Genomic DNA, 19,424 nt, shown 5'->3' with positions numbered 1-19,424 from the left:
AATAATAACAAAAATCTTGAGACGTTTCGTGGTGGTCGAAAAGAAACAGTCGGCACTAGCTTTGATATCGATAAATGCGCAACACTTTCAAAAATGTTCCGTGCGAGGGGAGTGTTGCAGACATGCAAAGCAGTTACTGGGGATATCTAAAATCGTCTCTCATAGTTGAGGGGGGGGCTATCTAAATCGAGCTTGTGAAAGGCAGAACTTAATTTTTGGGTGCTGTCAATACGTGATTTGGATAGAAGGTTTTCCGATAAGGGAACTAGTTTTAAAGAAGTTGAAAGTTGGTTGTTGAACTAGCAAAACAAATCATCTAAACAAGAAAACAAAACTTCATACTTCTCGGTACGAGACTGGGGTCTTGTTAAGTAAGTGATGAGATATATAATATTGTTAAGTAACGAGACTAGAATCTTGTTAAGTAAGTAATAAGACCAAGGTCTTGTTAAGTAAGTAATAAGACCAAGGTCTTGATAAGTAAGTAACGAGACTAGGATCTTGTTAAGTAAGTAATGAGACTATAATATTGTTAAGTAATGAGCCTGGGGTCTTGATAAGTAAGTAACGAGACTAGGATCTTGTTAAGTAAGTAATGAGACTATAATATTGTTAAGTAATGAGCCTGGGGTTTTGATAAGTAAGTAACGAGACTAGGATCTTATTAAATAAGTAATAAGACCAAGGTCTTGTTAAGTAAGTAACGAGACTAGAATATTGTTAAGTAACGAGACGAGGATCTTGTTAAGTAAGTAATAAGACCAATGTATTGTTAAGTAAGTAAAAAAACTAGGATCTTTTTAAGCAAGTAACGAGAAGGAAGGCTAATATTTGAACTCATATTTTTTGTATTTTTTATGTTTGAGTACAAAGCTACACAAAAATATACCGGCTCTTTGGCTAACAAAGGGAAATGAATCCCGGATCCTAGCGGTTTAAGTCCGTAAACTTACCGGTGACCCGACGAGGGAATACAATTTAGAATGTGGGTGAGGAGAAAAGAGGCTTGGCATGGAAAATTTTGTCAGGTATTAATTAAGAAACTAAAGCTGATATACAATATGACATTTTGTACTATCAGTTTATCAAAATATTGATTTTGTGCAGAGCGTAGAAGCAAATCACCTACTATAAACATACCCCTACCATCAGCGCTACGCAACAATAATAAATTCTGAAATAGAGCCAGCGGTAACAGGCAAGAAGAGGTCTGTAAGTTTCCAGTTTTAATGATAATATAATGTCGACAACAAAACGTCACTACAAGACTTGTGAACACTCACGGAACCCAGTTTTTGGAAGGGATGAATATATAAGATTTCTTAACAAATATCAATCGTGGCGTCTATTAGCATCATCACTAAAGATGACTGGTGATTGATGAAGAAGAAAGAGTTTGTCTTCCCCACGACTAATTAAGCATTTTCTCTGTTTATTAAAATGCGTTCTTCGTCTCCATTTCCGATATTCCAAAACTACCTGTACGTGATAAAGGATTCTTTGATAGTTGAGTCAGGAAAGGATTTGTGGATCAGTGTAACTAACCTCGTTTGTTTGTTTCAGAATTTTCGCGCAAAGCTACACAAAGGCCATAGTCGCCCCTACTTTTGACCTGATAAACAAAAAGGAAAGCGCAGGTTTTTACAGCAAAGACAGGTAAACCATGAATTCTTGGATTCACAAACCTGACACGATATCTAGTAGATCACACGACTTTATCTATAGAAACTATATTACAGCCTGTCAGTATTCGGTTTTATTGTTACGTTTGTAAGCATAAGTAGAATGGATAACTCCAATATACAGAATTTTCAAATATTAACAAGGAAAATGAATGTATTGTTACTTAAGTACAATTTAAACAGAAATATTGTATTCGGAGCAAAGTTAAAAGGCGCACACAATACACATACACATATACATATTAATTATATACAGTTATTTTCACATCAGGCCTCGATCTTAACTTTTGAAGGCATTAACAAATGACTGCTAGTTATTTTTAGTAATTAATGTATAATTAATGGTTTATTAATTACATGTTAATTAATTAATAAGGTGATTATGATGCAAGTTAAATTAATTAATTAGATAACTAATATGCAAATTGAAAACAATTATTATCTGATATTTTTTTATTAATTAAGGTTAATTAAACAGATAATTATTGTGCAGGATATAATGAAATTTAATATGAATAATTAATATCCAAACATTTGACGTCAGCGGATGTTTTCCCAAAAAACGAGACTATTTTTTTTCTCCTATATTTAATCTATCAGACTGTTATATACGTTCTATTCAGCATTTGACTTCATGTATAGGTATTATATTGTATTTTTTATTAATATGTCATGTATTACGATTTTATTGTCTTAACAAGCTAGTATACTAACTGTATTTCAAGATAGAAACAGTAAATCAACCTTACAAGAATTTACCGATATGAATCTCTGGGGCACAGATGAGAAAGATCAATTAATTTAAGAGTTATTAGATTTTTCTCTGTAAATCTTCTACATATGACGAGATCAAAATGTGTTAGAAAACGTAATAGTTCATTTCTCTTACTATCGTGTGTATACTACATCATTATTCTGAATAAAAGAACAACAACATGAGAATATATGTTATTATATGTTTATTTAAATCACAACAATGATCTGAACTACAACTGATGATAAATCCATAAATGGAACATTCACGCGAAAACATTTTACGACAGAGTTATGAGCAGTTATATCATTAATATTCTTATCAGTATTACATTTATTTAACAGTCTATGTTTTGACATATATCTACAATGATAATAAGCATAATATATACAATATTGTCCATACACAGACGAATAAGGTCATTGATGTACAGTTTTATTATAAGTTCACGTTTAACAGTTTTGTTTGATACATACTCAATTGTTGAGGTTATGTGGTGGCATCACAATATTCTCCTTTCCCATTTCGACCAAAGTAAATGCAGACCCAGTGACTTCCTGGCTTAAGACCCGGATCCAGGTTAATGACGTATAACTGGTGAAAATACCTCCAAGTTTCTCTCTCGTACACAAATCTTGTGAGAGTATAAAACAAATCTCTATAGTGTTCATAGCTTCTTACATATCAGTTATGATGTTCCTAAACTGATAAATTTCTAAAATGTACTGAACTTCAGTATAGGCGAGACCAATAATAGTATTGGGTTAGGCTTAACCAAAACGTATTTCTATTCACAAATTTCCCTGTTTTACTAAGTTAAAGTGTAAATCTCCAGCAGATAGGTCGAGTGTAAGATCAAATACAAAGAGTGTATATCCTCCAGAGTAGTCACCATATTACATATCAATTCCTTGATTTTGGAAGTGTTTTCCTGTTCCACTAAATAATGTTTCATAGTTTCGTACATACAGCTCAGAATCAAAATCTGGTTGTAAAAGTCGAGCAGGATCCACGTTGATTGCTACGAAATTGATACTGGAATGTTTGAGATTGTGTGGATTTTTCTTCCAAGATCTGTTAAATTCATCATTATCAACACATCCTATAACAAGACGTGTAGGTACTTGACCTAAAAATGCATTATCAATAGATGTTTGTAAGTTTCCCCGAAAAATTGAAAATGATTTACACTCTATATACTTAAAAGTTTATTTAGCTGTTCTTATCTGAAAGCAATTAACGTGTGACAGGACTGACGGACTGATTTTGATTTTTCTATGAGATTCCTCACTTGATATAATACAAAATGCATCTTTACTTCGTATGAAACAACGTTTTAAACTTACACCATTGGGCAATAACTTGCTTTGTAGATAGCCGCTCATGTCAACAGTCTGGCTACCTTGGGTATCTATATGTTGGTCTTTGATTCTATCGCTATCTCCACCTTTAAAGTCGAGATCGTCAAACTACCCGCCATGTTCTTTACCTACACAGACGATGTCAAATGGTTCCTCTTAGCCTCTCCATTATAACTCTGTACAGTTTCTATGTACGACTTATAGGGGTAAAGTTTGGTTGGTTTCTTTTGAATTTCGCGCAAAGCTACACGAGAGAAGGCAGCTAGTCATCACCGCCCATCACCAACTCTTGGGCTACTCTTTTACCAACGAATAATGGGACTGATCATCACATTATGTTTGGTGGGACGGGGATTCGTACCCGCGACCCTCAGATTGCGAGTCGAGCGCCCTAACCATGAATAAATGACAAAAGGAGAGTATGGGAACAATATATAAATCTATTTATTTACACATATATTTATAAAATCATTTATAATCCATTTAGATATGACATCAACCTTTTTAACACTAAAATGTAAGTTTTTTCCATTATTATGAATTGGACAGGGTAGAAAATTTGTTATAATCTGGAGTCAGTTGGTTTTCCCTTAATCAACTTCATAAATAAAAATTTGTAGGAGACTTCTCAACAGTTCGGTTTTCTCATTCCTCTTGGTAAGAATAACAGTAAAGTTTTGTCTTAGGAAACTAACCACATTCCACAGATAGGGATATCCGATGTTACCACTATCCCAGGGGATGTGGCGGATGTTTCGGGTCACCTGCTCATACTGGAGGTGGTCTATATCCGAGAGACACTGCACTGAAAACGGTTGTTTCAAGAAAAAAAACACCTATATAACCACTGACTAAACATTTGAATACTAGTTCTTTAATAGTGTATGGTCTGTGCTTCAGATAATTAATAAAGTATGACCCTTGCTTCAGATAAAATCCTTCAATATCTATCATGGCTACAGTCATCAAATGCTTGCTGAGTTGCATCTTCATAAGCTTATTCAAAGTATTTGACACATTTCTGGAATATTTGTCTTGCTAAGACATTCAACTGAGACTTGTCTCTCACATTTTTGATCAAAATAATATAGTGAGTGTTTAACTTGATGTTTCTCTACCCTAATGAAATAGATTATGCACAATATAAAACATAGATAAATTCAAATGGTGAGTCCCACGTGTAAAAAGTTGAGACACTTTCACTCATAAGATTGTGAGTAAACTTTCGACAGAACGGGTGTTAGGAACAGTTTGCATTAAGTTAGTATACAATTATTGAAATTCACTGGAGTAGGGTAAATAATATTGCGATAATTTGATAACACATTGAGTTTTACCACTTCCAGTTGGACCTGACACTAAGCGAGTAAATGGGTGCTGTAAACGGTAATCCATCTTAAACTATAATGATATTAAATACAATATGATTTATTTTATATATATATATGATCAGTCTCTCACAAAGTAAAGTGAATAAATAATTTAATACTGTATGGCAGTGTGTTAAAATCTGATAAAATGTATCTTTTGGTGTAAATGGGGGTTATGTTTTTATTATGTGACTTCTTAATGATAGATAGCGTTTTTTTTCAGACATATTTTCCTATCATTCGTTATTGTAATAGCATGCTGAGAAGGATTAATAATGTCTAGGATTCTGCTCTTCATTGAAGAGAAGTTTTACAACAGGACTTTCCATCTTCATGTAAGTATTCGTAATTCTTTGGACCATCACTGATCATGATGTGGTGTAATGGACATTAGGCTCGTTTGTAAATTCACTGAGATAAGCACTTATGGGGGGATCCTTAGTTCTATCTGAAATGTAAACAACATTATCAGTGTTGTTGTACAAAACAGACTAACCTAACATCTACTACAGTGAGTGGAACAATTTAGATGCACATGAGAAGTGGTGAAAGTCACCAGAAAGATGCTTGTTTGATCTTTCTGTGGCATATAATCGTGTTTGTGTCACCAATTAAGAGCAATAACTTCGTCATTAACTAGTGTAACATCTTGGTGCTCTTATTCATTAACAGGTGTTACGTTGGTCAGTTGTGATCTGTCCTCGGATATACCCCAATGACAAAGTTTTGCAACTGAACTACTGCCGGGATTAAAATCTATGTTTGCAGGGGTCAGTTGCGCTCCTTCCTTTTCAGCAGTCTGTCTAATACATTCCTATTTTGCCTCTAACGTAACACAGTGAGAGGGCCATCCTGAACTTTCCTGTTTAATTTTTAAAATCTGTCTATATAATTTTTAAACAGTTATGTGGATCCTTCAGGGAACTGACAAATTTCATATATTTTTAGAACATGATAGCCGCACTCCACTACTTTTTTCACCTCTTCTGTAACCCATGTGTCAATAAAAGTTTTTTTCCTCATCGGTGTGATTACATGGTGGTGGTATTCTTAAATTGACACGTGTTACAAAGAGGGAAAGTTAATTTACCGTTACTTCTCAAAGGTAAAACAGGATGATAGAGTTCCTCGGGTGTAGAATATTGCACTTAATTAAACCGAAATAATTATGTACATCTGAAAACTTTGTTGTAATGATAATGGGATGACCTACCATATACTCACAGTACTTATTCGTCCATGGATATAGTGACGTAAGGTCAAAATACTTGATTTTTTTCACCTTCCTTCACATCGTACAAAATTCTAATGCCATTGACTCCACCACCATATAAAATATCCTGTATGTCCAGGTGAGGAACTACTGTGTGGTCCTTAAGAAACCTAATTTCATTTGTATTGGTGGATTTCATATGTTTAAACTATTGTTCCCAGATCAAAATGACCTTTTACCCCAGAGTTCATAGTTTATGTTGTCCGTCCATTGTACACTTTCTAACAGACCACGTGGATCTATTTAGAACAATGTTCATTGTGTCAAGATCATAAGATAAATTACACCTGTGATAGTAACACCCGTAAAATTCATATATAGTGTTAAGCTCCTTACAGAAGTCGTCAACACTATAATTTAAGGGCACGTTGGATATTAATCTCTTCAGACTGCTGCAGATAGTCTAACAACTATATACTTACCTGACTATAGTAGTTAGATGTATTGTATCCATGGTTAGGTACAAGAGTTATATACTGCAGTGGTATAAACTTGTTTCTGTATATGTCCATGCATACAGAGGCAAAGGTTGTATATCTCAACGGGTCAATATCGCAGGTGGCGAGAAATTCCTCCCTGAACTGTAGACAGCACCTATGAAGTACCTCGATCTCTGATTGACAATATCTAAAGAGATAAACATCAGAATAAGTACAATAATGAATGACTTTTCATAAATTATTCAATAAAGTGGTACAAACATTTATATTGTTATATAATAGCTCTCAACAATAAGACTATGAAGGATGATGTTTTCTTACCAGGACATCTCATCTTGAAAGTCGATGATGTACCTTTCCTCTCAGTACTGTTGGTACCAGTCCAGAAATATTTCTCTTACTGGTGCTGTCATGGTGTTAGGTGAATAAAAGCTCATATTGGGCAAAGAACCTCGATACTTTTAGTTTAACCTTGTCTTAAACAGATGAGGAAAAAAATCCTTTCTGTAACTCAGTTATCCCAAAAGTTTAGTGGATGATGATAATAATGCCATAAGGATAAAGTTGGAACTGTTGATAACCCTCATTTTAAGGAGTTTGATAAAGTTTAAACTGTTAATAACCCTAATTTTAAGGGGTTTGATAAAGTTGAAACTGTTGATAACCCTAATTCTAAGACGTTTGATGGTCATAACCATTATTTTTCTGCCATTAACAATGATGTCGGGTTTTATCCCTTGACAGATAAGATAATTTAAAATGAAATGACCGTCAAATCCTATCATGTTATGAAATATGGCTGTGTAATTCTTATGTTCTTCAGAAAACAAAAACTCACAAGACTCATAACATGAATTGTAGCCTTTAAATACAGTCTCTTTGACTGTTCAAATCGTGGACCACACAGTAATTCACTTCCTGAGTTTCCATTTTTTGGTCAGTCTCAAAATCAAAAACACATATTTTTCGGGGCACGTTTTTAATATCTTTAGAATGGAGGAAACATAGATGTGTAGAGGGTATGACGATTTTTTTACATCCTGCATAATGTGTTTTGCCGCATCTGTGAAAATCAGGACAATGATTTTTCCCTGTTGATAATAATGAAACGCTTTTTGCACAGAAAATATTTTCACATGAAGAAACTGTCTGTTTGCCACTAGTCGATTACAATAACTCGCACAATGGTGCATATTTAAATTCCCAAACCCATTGTCAGAAACAGAACAGTACAAGGCTACTCCAAGGAAACCTTTCCTTGACGTGATAACATCAAAATGATTATCATGTAACCAGAGGAAAATATTTTGGGGATGTGTAGAACCTGGATAGATAACTCTATTGAAATTATATGAAGAATCAAAATTGATTTGAACATTTTGATATCGTTCAAATCTCTCTATTTCTTAAATTCCGCAAGATCATTCATCTGTGTAAGTAATAGTATTTGCTGATTTTGAATACTATTTTATTTTGGATATTTTTAAGGTGTGTGTTAGCACAACAGATGTCATCATCATAATTTTTTATAGATATAACCGATCATTTTTTTAAGTGATTGGCAATAATATTAATGATCATATACTGACTGCTACCTATGGGCATTTCTAAAGTAGTGACATCAATTTTAAACTATTTGTCTAATGTTATATTCTTTTTACTCTGATTAAGTTTTTCGATATTTGATAGGACTATATTGGGTGAAAGCATGATCTTGTCACCTAAGTATGTACTAATAGGTTTGTCTAAATTATCTAAATAAACACACACTCTAACTCTGTTGGTAGGTTTTAGGTGGGAAGTAGTCTCGTCCAGTATATCCTGTAAATTATTGGTAACAGAATTCAGGATATTCGTGAGAGGCTGCCCGTATGAGTCTTTACTAAACATGATATTATACGAAGTTGACATGGCATTATATTTTTCAGGTGTGGTGTTGAAAGTTTCCTAACATTAAAAATACCACATCCAGGATGTTCATTAGATGTCTGTAAAAGAAAGAAAAACATAAGAAGTAAATATGTAAAAAATAAGAAAATTGAAAATGTTTGAATTCAAAATATCAGTATAGATTTTGTAATCAATATAAGAAAATTTTACCCCTGTTTCATTTATGGTAGACACTCATTTGGGTCCTGGGGAAGTCTGAAAGAAAAGAAAAGAATCACATTGCACATAACTCAAATATGAAAATATATATAACTCTTCAACACAGGTCATTAGAGTATGTCTTTGACACAGATATTGAAATCAACTTACCATTTTGACAAGTAGTGGCTGAAGGTGCACTTCCAACTCATTATCAGAAAGATAAAGAAAGACACAATATCAAACGAGTAGAAATGAACATGAAATGTATAACTGAATAACATTCAATAACATTACATAAGAGTATAAAGAAACATAGAGTTAGTATCATAATTAATCGGAAATTAACTTGGTGTTTTTCATAGTAAATAGATGATTTGGCACCAGCTGTAGGTCTCCTATATTTATCAAGATCTCTTGGATGTAGAATGAATCTACATTGATTTGGTTGCCTTTTTATCGTAGACTGGTGATACATGAGTGTGTGTGAAGTAAGTATTCTTGGGATATATAATTACAAGTAAGCAAGGGTCTTGGGAAAAAAAATCCATGGTTTTTAGAGATAATTCGATGTATGTACTAGAAAACAACTTAAAATCATCCTATGATGTTAAAGAAAGTTTGCTCCCACTTCCTGTGGAACTGAACAAAAATTAACAATTGAGAGAGTGAACATTGATCTGGTTTTAGTATAGATTGAGATTGCATTGTGAACAAATAACTTACTTCATGAGAACAGTGTATGAGGTATGACAATCCTGACGGCATCGTGAACAAATAACTTACTTCACGAGAACAATGTATGATGTATGACAATCCTGACTCAAATAACTTACTTCACGAGAACAATGTATGAGGTATGACAATCCTGACCCAAATAACTTACTTCACGAGAACAGTGTATGAGGTATGACAATCCTGACTCAAATAACTTATTTCACGAGAACAGTGTATGATGTATGACAATCCTGACCCAAATAACTTACTTCACGAGAACAATGTATGATGTATGACAATCCTGACCCCATTGCCTGAAGCCCTGGTGCCATAAAAAGTCTGAGGACCAGTGCAGTCATCGTAGATAGTAGATATTCACTACTTCGCAAACAATGTTGTCGATAAAATAGGTCTAACTATACAGTCTGATTGAAATCAGTGTATAATAAATGAACTAAAAGAAAAGACCTACGAATAGTGTAAACTAACTGACATTTGACAAAACAGTGCAATCACCAAAGGTAGGTAACCTACGAATAGTGTAAACTAACTTATATTTGACAGAACAGTGCAATCACCAAAGGTAGGTAACCTACGAATAGTGTAAACTAACTGACATTTGACAAAACAGTGCAATCACCAAAGGTAGGTAACCTACGAATAGTGTAAACTAACTGATATTTGACAGAACAGTGCAATCACCAAAGGTAGGTAACCTACGAATAGTATAAACTAACTGATATTTGACAGAACAGTGCAATCACCAAAGGTAGGTAACCTACGAATAGTGTAGACTAACTGATATTTGACAGAACAGTGCAATCACCAAAGGAAGGTAAGTAGAAAACTGCCAATTGTCTGTAAAAAGATTTGATGCTTGACACGCCTCGTTCAAATAACGATTTTAACTTGTAAAGTACTAAATCTTTCTAGAATGTATAAAGATTAATTATTGAAATTAGAAACGGTAAATCACAACAGTTGTAAAATTCATTTATTTAACTATATTATTTGTCACACATATATTGTTTTCAACCGTGCTAACTGTCTTAATGAAAAGTGTTACGTATTACAATTTTGAAAGGTCTGAAACTGGGTTAATTGATAATTTAAATTTAGTAGTTAAATTGTACTTTGGATTTAGCAGTTAAGTAAAAGCCGATATATAGCCAGTTTATGATATTTACCAACAAGATTGATACACACAGTTTGCTTTTTTAAAACAAATATGTTTTATATACAAACAACAATACAATTTACATTAACAGTTATTACAAAGTTATTACACACAATTATTTATATACCCAAATTTTACAAACTTACAAGCAATATAAAGTCTTCTTTCTAGTCTGAAGCTTCCTTTATATCCTATCAAGGGTTCATGATGAGCGAGTTAATTAAAAGTCGATGTAGGTACAATTTGCTTAATGTGGAGCTAGCTAACTTTGTCCTTCATTGTTCACCAGCCACACACACCAAGTTTTTCCACGATGAAGTTATGTAATGTTTTCTTAAAAATACTAAAGTCTGATGAGAATCCACTGAAGTTGAATGATTTGGAATGTTCGAACTTTGTAAATGCTCCTGGTAAAATATCTGAAGTTTTCCAATTGATAAGCGTTATAACAGTCACAGTTATAGCTTCCGAAGTTTATAGCACACCAATAATAGATAATATCTTTTAGCGCAGTGCATCGGTTATATTTATAGGGGTGTGGAGGCTTTCTCGAATTTTCAGGTTTATGTAACAATACTAGTGCTAACACTAGCATTTATGTACACACACACATATATTGTTGATTCCCACTCTTGAGAATCTTTTACAACTTTGGAGAATAGGCGGGAGTTTCGCAATACATATTTAACACTATAAGCCATGTATGTTTCTAAATATAAATCTAATCTAAACAAATGTTGATATCAAAATAAATATATAATAATAAACCCGTCACAAAAGCAAAAGTATATTGCAGATCCAAAACACAGTCTGATTTGTGGGAAAATCGTCTTCTGACTTGAATACCAATTAACAATTAATTATTATAAAATAGTGTTAAGACATTAACAATTAACTTGTATTAATGACATATTAATAAAAAATATAACAGCTTTGATTGACACTCATAGATGAAGCAACATGCGAATCGAATGTATATAACAGTATGATAGCTTATATTTAGCGGCAAAAACAACCTCATTTCTTGAAAAACATCTGATGACATCAAGGGTTTGGAAATTATTACATGCATATTGATTAACCTTAAGTAACAAAGGTTAAATAGATATCAGTTACTTTCATTATGCATACTATTTTGCTACATATTTATTAATTTACATATTAATCAGTCATTTAATTAATTACCTGTAATTAATAACTCATTAAGTATTCATTTGCATACATGTACTTAATTAATTTATAATTTTTGCATCTAATTAATTAATTAATTAGCATATCATATGCATATTCATTACGTGTGACGTCACACTTCCGCGTCCACAGTGCCATGCCAACTACTTATAGTACTCCATTATTGAAGGCCACCCTGTGTTAAAAATATTTTACTATTACAAGTTATGGTTTAAATGTCAAAAGCTGGCGAAGTATTACAAGCCAACAAGCCTAATACTTATGTCAAACATGGACAAATTATGGGGAATGTTTAAAAAGAAACATACACAGTTTAAATGTTATATTATTATTATTATTACCTCCAATCAGCAGCCACTTGGGCATAATACTTCTAACCATACTCCCGGCAAAATGGTACTACAAGAGCCTGATGGTGAGCCAGCGGGCTGGCATGTATGCTAATTACCTTAGCAACCGAACAAACGAGTTATGTTGTTTTTCCTCTGTCTGATACTTAGCCTGGGTATGTCATGAGCAAGTGAAACAATCGTGTTAATCACAATTACAACAACAACCTTCTGTACTCAGAGTCGTGCGATGTAAATAACTGAAATACACGTGTGTATTAATTATCAGCAATACTAATCCTTATTCTGAAATATGTGCTAGGATTTTTTTTACTTGCTAAGTATTATTACTAAAATTACAACACTAATCAGTAGTCTACTAGTTTGATAGTGTTAATTTCAAACCCTGTTTCACTTACATTCTAATCTCAAAAAAGATGGATGTATTAACGTTTAAATGTGGTGTTTAATATATATAATAACACGAACTTAGAATGATAACTTAGGAAAGCCAGTGTTTCTCAAGAACACAAACATTTTCGACATTACATTGGTTTCTATAAGTTAAGCAACAAACCTAAAATACAAATATTGATAAAATGGTGCAAGATTTATTCACTAAATCTGAACTAAATGTCAGTGTTTACATTATACAACTTTTAACAAACCAAGTGTAAATGAAATTTAATGTTTAAAATGGGTGTTCAGGGAAAAAAGCAAGATCCTACGGAAACGAAGAACTGTAAACAATATAGGATGTTCATGGAGTGTTACGACTCCCCTGAGGGCTGCACAAAACTCACAGTAACAGCTAGATACATGGATGTCTATACAACCACCCATAGAAGTTCCTGCCTAGACCATCAAACTTCCACCACAACAAGAATCCTCTTCCATGACGTCCATGAACTGGTTGCGTGTCCGTTCCTCTAGATGAGTGTAAATAGCGAGTCACATTTTAGGCGAAATCGTGACTCACCTGTAAAAAGAACATAGCTCCATTTACACGATGTCCAAGAGACATGTTTAGAACACAATTTCAATCACTCCTCGAGGGAATACACACCACTGATCTTCTTGCACAGAGCTCTGTTTCATGCAGCCTTTTGCATATTTTTGAAACTAATACCAACCTTCATGTGCATAGATCCAAAGACAGTGGGGTTGGCGTAAAGGGTATTTTTCATCAAGCGCCAAAAGTGACAGGTATCCGTCATTTGCTGGGGTTGTGAACTGTCGTTGACTTTGTACTTCTCTTCGAGGAATATAGCTATTTGCATTTAGCCATTATGCCACCTGGGTCCGTGACAGCCCAGCTTCAAGTCTACCAATAGCTTGCTATTTCAGAGAATCGGTCAGACGATTACATCTACACACTTTGTGCAAATTACCTTTACACGGTTATTCTATCAGTGTTAAAACTACAATTAACGAGAGTCGGTATCCACGAGTCTTTATATAGACGCTAATTTAGATTTTTTGATGGGACCTTAAACATTTTTTATCACACGTTGTATTATGTACATAGGTATTTGTGCCCCAAATTTGGGGATTATGTCTTCCACCATTTTGGACGTTTACGTATTTTTGTTTGTTGCTTAACAACAACTATGAACAACTTTTAAGCGCTGAGACCCGGTGTGGGGATAATTTGGATTAATTAGTGAATCTTTTCTCGATATGAATTAATCACACTTATTGGGTCGATATCAAGCTTACAAAAAATATCAAACACACTAAAAGAGTACAATGACACACTTCCACTTATGGTCAGGCGGTAGGCGGCTATCTAAGCATTAAGGTATGGAAACACATGAATCGAAACGTAACAAACAGGCCGTCTAGCGGAGGATGATTTCCATATTTAGCAGTGAACAAGTAGTTTTACACACACATCAAAACGAAAAAACACGAACATCTGTTTAACGAAACGTGAAATAAATGAAAAGTTGTGTAAAATTATATAAAAAGATACTGCTCAAACTTTCAGTCTAAGTATTTTTCATTAAATTTTTTCATAGTCCACAAACAACGTATCAAATAAACGTTACAGTTCTGGATTATTCAAGAAGATAACTCACTACTGAATAAAATGTACTCTACAACAAGAAACAGCAGAACATGTACGTAAAATAAAGAAAAAAATCGTGTGTGTTGAGAGCCCGTACAATAAACAAGAGAATCACATGTGTTGAGAACCCGTACAATAAACAAGAAAATCGTATGTGTTGAGTTACAGCCATTCTGAAGATTTCCAGCACACGAATCAAAGAATACTTCCTTAAATGGGAGTTTAAACTTGATCACATTTTATCTGATATGTTACACGACTTCCAACTGCTGTTCGAATGTACAGGTCACTAGATAAAGGTCAAAGGTTATTTTGATGACTGTGAGAAAGCTAGGTCATGTGATACGTTACTGTAAGAGTAGACAACAGGCTTGTTTTGTTAGTCTACAGTAGTATTTGATGGGTTTGCACCGAGTGCAATATGGAAAAGGCATAGAAAACAAACAAAATTACTTTTTTTTTGTAAAATTGGTACTTGTAATGAAACAAAGGGGAAAGTTAATATCCATAAGACACAGAGATCACACAAAAACAGATAATACGATGTTACAATCACAGTGAACTTCACGACAGTTTTGAAACTAATAAAGTTAGTTCTCCCGGTGATAAACAACCAGCGGATAACGAAGACAATTGAAAGAAAAAGGAAAGAAATCCCTGTAAGCCAACTGTACTACATAGCACAAACTGACTTTACAATTGCGCCACTTTAATTAACGTCAACAATGGCTTCTGTAGCTAATCTCTGGATCAGAATAACTCATTTAATAGCTACTTTCTTATTAACAGAGAAGTATTACTAGGATCTTTTTAATAGAAATAAAGTAAACACTTGCTCTCGGTGATTAATTAATAGGTACAGCCTTCATGACACAATGTCTGTATACAAAACTTACCATCGTGATGCCTCGATATTATGGAATAATATCAAAGTATGTTTCCATAGGTTTAAAGACGCCATTGCGCGAGTTTTAGTTCCTCGACAAAACCACAGAAGTATAACTGACAGTAGATATATGTGATATTGGTTTCAGTGCCTTGCATTATCCGTAACTAACTAGAAAAACCATTGAACAGTAAGTGTCTCTGTGAGTAAATGCATTTATCTACATAATTCAGGGTACAATAAACTCACACCAGTAAAATCTCGCCACTTTCCCTCCGATCAGTTATTAACAAGTAGCGACAGTGGCCTTAATACGTACCTAGCCACAGAGACCATACGTATTGTAATGCTGCTTGATTTAAGGATCCGGGTTAAAGTGGTTATTGAATAATGTACACACTTCATGGGTTATACCACACATGAAGATATACTTCTATATAAGAAAACATTGTGCACATAGGAATGGAACTCACAGACACACAACTACTGAGGTGATTCTGTACAGTGACGTCTGATTCATACTCGTTACCCTGATAATTAGTGAGTTTTGTTTGTTTAAACTAATTATTAAAACACAAACTCTGGCTCAGGATGGTGAAGTGTACTTTGAACAGTATATCGTATGTACATCACGTGATTTAGGGGTCAGAATCATACTAAGTCCAAAATATCGTCTGTAAATCGGCATTCAGTTGTAGTATAACCTGCCCTTGATCGCTTGCATGTACTATGTGATTTGTAAATAAATGTATGTTTATTGTAAATATCTTTGAGTTTGTACTACTGCTGAAAATAACCATTCGTACAAGAACACATCGCAGACAAACACCAAGATAAGGGAAAAACAAAAAACACTAGTTGAAAACTTTCGTCACAATAGCTATGGAATTGTGAAAGGAATAATGGCGTTTTTTGTCTAAGTAACCGTGTGTGTGTTTTGTTACAGCAAAGCCACATCGGACTATCTGCTGTGTCCAACCCTTGATTTTAGTGTTGTAAATCCGACGACTTACCACTGTCCCACCGGGGGGACTCCAAGTACCCATAAATAACAGACTCAAACACTCGTGAAGAATTGGTTCGAGAGTACATGTTGTGTAAACAGACTCAAACACTCGTGAAGAAATGTTTTGAGAGTACATATTGTGTAAACAGACTCAAACACTCGTGAAGAAATGTTTTGAGAGTACATATTGTGTAAACAGACTCAAACACTCGTGAAGAAATGGTTCGAGAGTACATATTGTGTAAACAGACTCAAACACTCGTGAAGAAATGTTTTGAGAGTACATATTGTGTAAACAGACTCAAACACTCGTGAAGAAATGTTTTGAGAGTACATGTTGTGTAAACAGACTCAAACACTCGTGAAGAAATGGTTCGAGAGTAAATATTATTTAATCAGACTCAAACATTTGCGAAGAAATGGTTCAAGACAAAATGCATACACCGAAATATATTTTGGGGATTGATCACAGTTTAGAAGAACGATGTTCCAGGTTCTGCACTTTCTCTAGAACTACTACTTCCAACGTTGCTTGTGTTTCATCTAATGGTCATGCTTACTTACTTTTACCACCGTAACCAAGTTCTTATATTACACACACATATTGATAAACTTTTCAAATATATTCCAAAACCACCTTTTCTCGGACTAAAAATACAAAAGGTCAATTTCAACCGAAATAATTTAGGTATGACTGAAAGCTATTGATTTTTGGCTTGTTAACCTTTGTCAACACAAACCTCTGTTTATTAGTTTGTTAATTGTACCCAACTTCATCTCAATGGATTCCGCTGGTCAAAGGGTTCTCTTTCGTAACCATATCCTTCAGTTTTTTATGTGTGGATAAGGACCATTGTATTGGATTGGCTTGAAGTATGGTTTCAGAGAACATTGCTTTTTTTAACCTATTAGTCGGTAGTATTTCGCACACTAGTTGGAACATCACAGAAATGTTTCTAGTTTGCCGAATGAAGTGTTAAACGCTCTGCCATGCGAGTTTTCCCGCTTCCATGGAGATCACTAAAGACTCCATTCTTCAAGATATTATATATTCTGCCTTTAAATTGTTTATTTATATCGCTATAAGGAAAGAACTGTAACATACCTGTTCAGCCACAAACTAGTTTAGCGACATTGCACTGTCAAAATGGTCGAAAATTCGCCGTGAGCGAAATATATAGGGGATGAAATATGTTAAGCATATGTAGCAACAGTTCCACTGAACTAAAACATACGAATCGTTCTTACAACGTATGATTAACCCTCTGTATTTCCTCGGCATGGTATTGACAATTTCCTAACCCTAACGTTCACGTAACATAACATAATTTCACATCCCTTAACACTAATACATTAATAATTCTTACCTCGTTAACAGGGGGGCCTGTATTTAAACACCGATCTTACTTGTGCTCTCTTATTTAACAGATCAGTCGTGTAGTTTTCATAGGTAAAACACTAGAAGAAACGTTAGCATTAGTTTTAACCAAACTCTTAAAATGATTCTCAGAACTTTGCAGCTTTCGTCATTAGCTTCTAAGATCCTCTGATGTTCAAACTGTCACACGGCCTTGGGGGGAAAAAATGACATACATGGCATTACGTAATCCTCGTGGTAACTCTCAGTAGGTGGCAGATATAACTCTCCTGTATTAAGCTATTTAATATAACATTTTGATTTTTTTTTCTAGCCATTCCGTATATATAAACAAGGGTAGATCGTATTTATTATCACCGTATAAAGCGAAGGATGTACAGTCACTGACATGAAAAAGATCCCACTTAAATGTATAGATTGTACAAACAAGCATAGCTCAAGTTCGTATACGTGTACATATTTGTTGAACCCTAGAATTAAGGTTTGTTGTCCACAGACGATGGTCCTTTTAAATACATTTCTCATAATTATTGATGCATCAAAATGCGTATGGGTCGATAACTTTGTTGGTTACAGGATTCTTAATAATATACAAGAAATGTAAACAAAAACATCATCAATATTGCAATTAATCCCACTAATTACTGCCAGGATTTCCTATGCATTTTCCACAGAAAATAAACGTTTTCACCCAAATTTTGGGTCATTTCTTTACAATGATTGAATTGTTTATTTAATAAAACATTTTAATGACGACAACTAATAATGTAGAAATATCAGAATTGTCATTACCTTTCTTTCAAATAGCTTTTTCTGTAGATTTAGATGTGTACATTATTTAGTGTTACTGATAACATGATACAATCATTTTGATAAATCTTGGATAAAGTCGTCTTTCTCTACACTATTCCAGAAAGTTTCATTGACAGAACCTGATAAATTTAACTGTGTTAGTCTTTCATTAAACATAGATTGAACAAAATATTTATTCACTCTTCTCAGTGCTGATCTTAAATATAACCATACATACATATTCATCAGGATTTAACATGTTAACAGAATGATGAGTTTGACTAAGATCGTCAGTTTCACACTTTCTTCAGCACTTCTAAAATAGGGTATACTTGTTCGGCGTATATATGAATAAGAATTGATTTAATCTGATTATTCAATTATTTTTTCATTATGAAATATAGTATTTAAGTAAGTATCAAAATTGAAACAAAATCTGTGTATATAAACTTTGCCATTCTGAACCTTATTATATGTCATATCAATACCATGATAATCAAATAGATATGTAAGCAAAATAGTAGGGATATTATTAACACACACAGCACGAATTACATGATTCCGTCCTTCTAGCCCTAGGCCCGGCATGACCAGGTGGTTAGGGCGCTCAGCTCGCAATCTGAGGGTCGCGAGTTCGAATCCCCGTCACACTAAACATGGTCGCCCTTTCAGCCATGGGGGCATTATAATGTTATGGTCAATCCCACTATTCATTGGTAAAATAGTAGCCCAAAAGTTGGCGGTGGGTGGTGATGACTAGCTGCCTTCCCTCTAGTCTTACACTGCTAAATTAGGGACGGCTAGCGCAAAATTCAAAAAAGAAAGAAACAAACAAACCTTCTAGCCCCGAGCGGCACAGCGGTATGTCTGCGGACTTACAACACTAGAATCCAGGTTTCGATACCCGTG

The 19,424-nt window shown here is 34.1% G+C and overlaps 1 long non-coding RNA gene across 1 annotated transcript; it reads right to left on the bottom strand.

The window, feature by feature from the left end:
- Nucleotides 1-4,405: 4,405 nt before the first annotated feature.
- On the bottom strand, nucleotides 4,406-17,867 carry LOC111089109. Its single transcript, XR_002613448.1, has 5 exons — nucleotides 17,713-17,867; nucleotides 8,981-9,025; nucleotides 7,202-8,868; nucleotides 6,863-7,067; nucleotides 4,406-4,602 (listed from the first exon to the last, which is right to left on the bottom strand). It is a non-coding gene; the product is annotated as an uncharacterized LOC111089109 (long non-coding RNA).
- Nucleotides 17,868-19,424: the final 1,557 nt, after the last annotated feature.

The sequence above is a fragment of the Limulus polyphemus genome, unplaced genomic scaffold (assembly GCF_000517525.1).
Source record: "Limulus polyphemus unplaced genomic scaffold, Limulus_polyphemus-2.1.2 Scaffold5249, whole genome shotgun sequence".
In the NCBI taxonomy this organism is placed as follows: domain Eukaryota; kingdom Metazoa; phylum Arthropoda; class Merostomata; order Xiphosura; family Limulidae; genus Limulus; species Limulus polyphemus.
The sequence above is the reverse complement of the archived record's forward strand: the minus strand, read 5'-3'. Positions and strand labels throughout refer to the sequence as shown.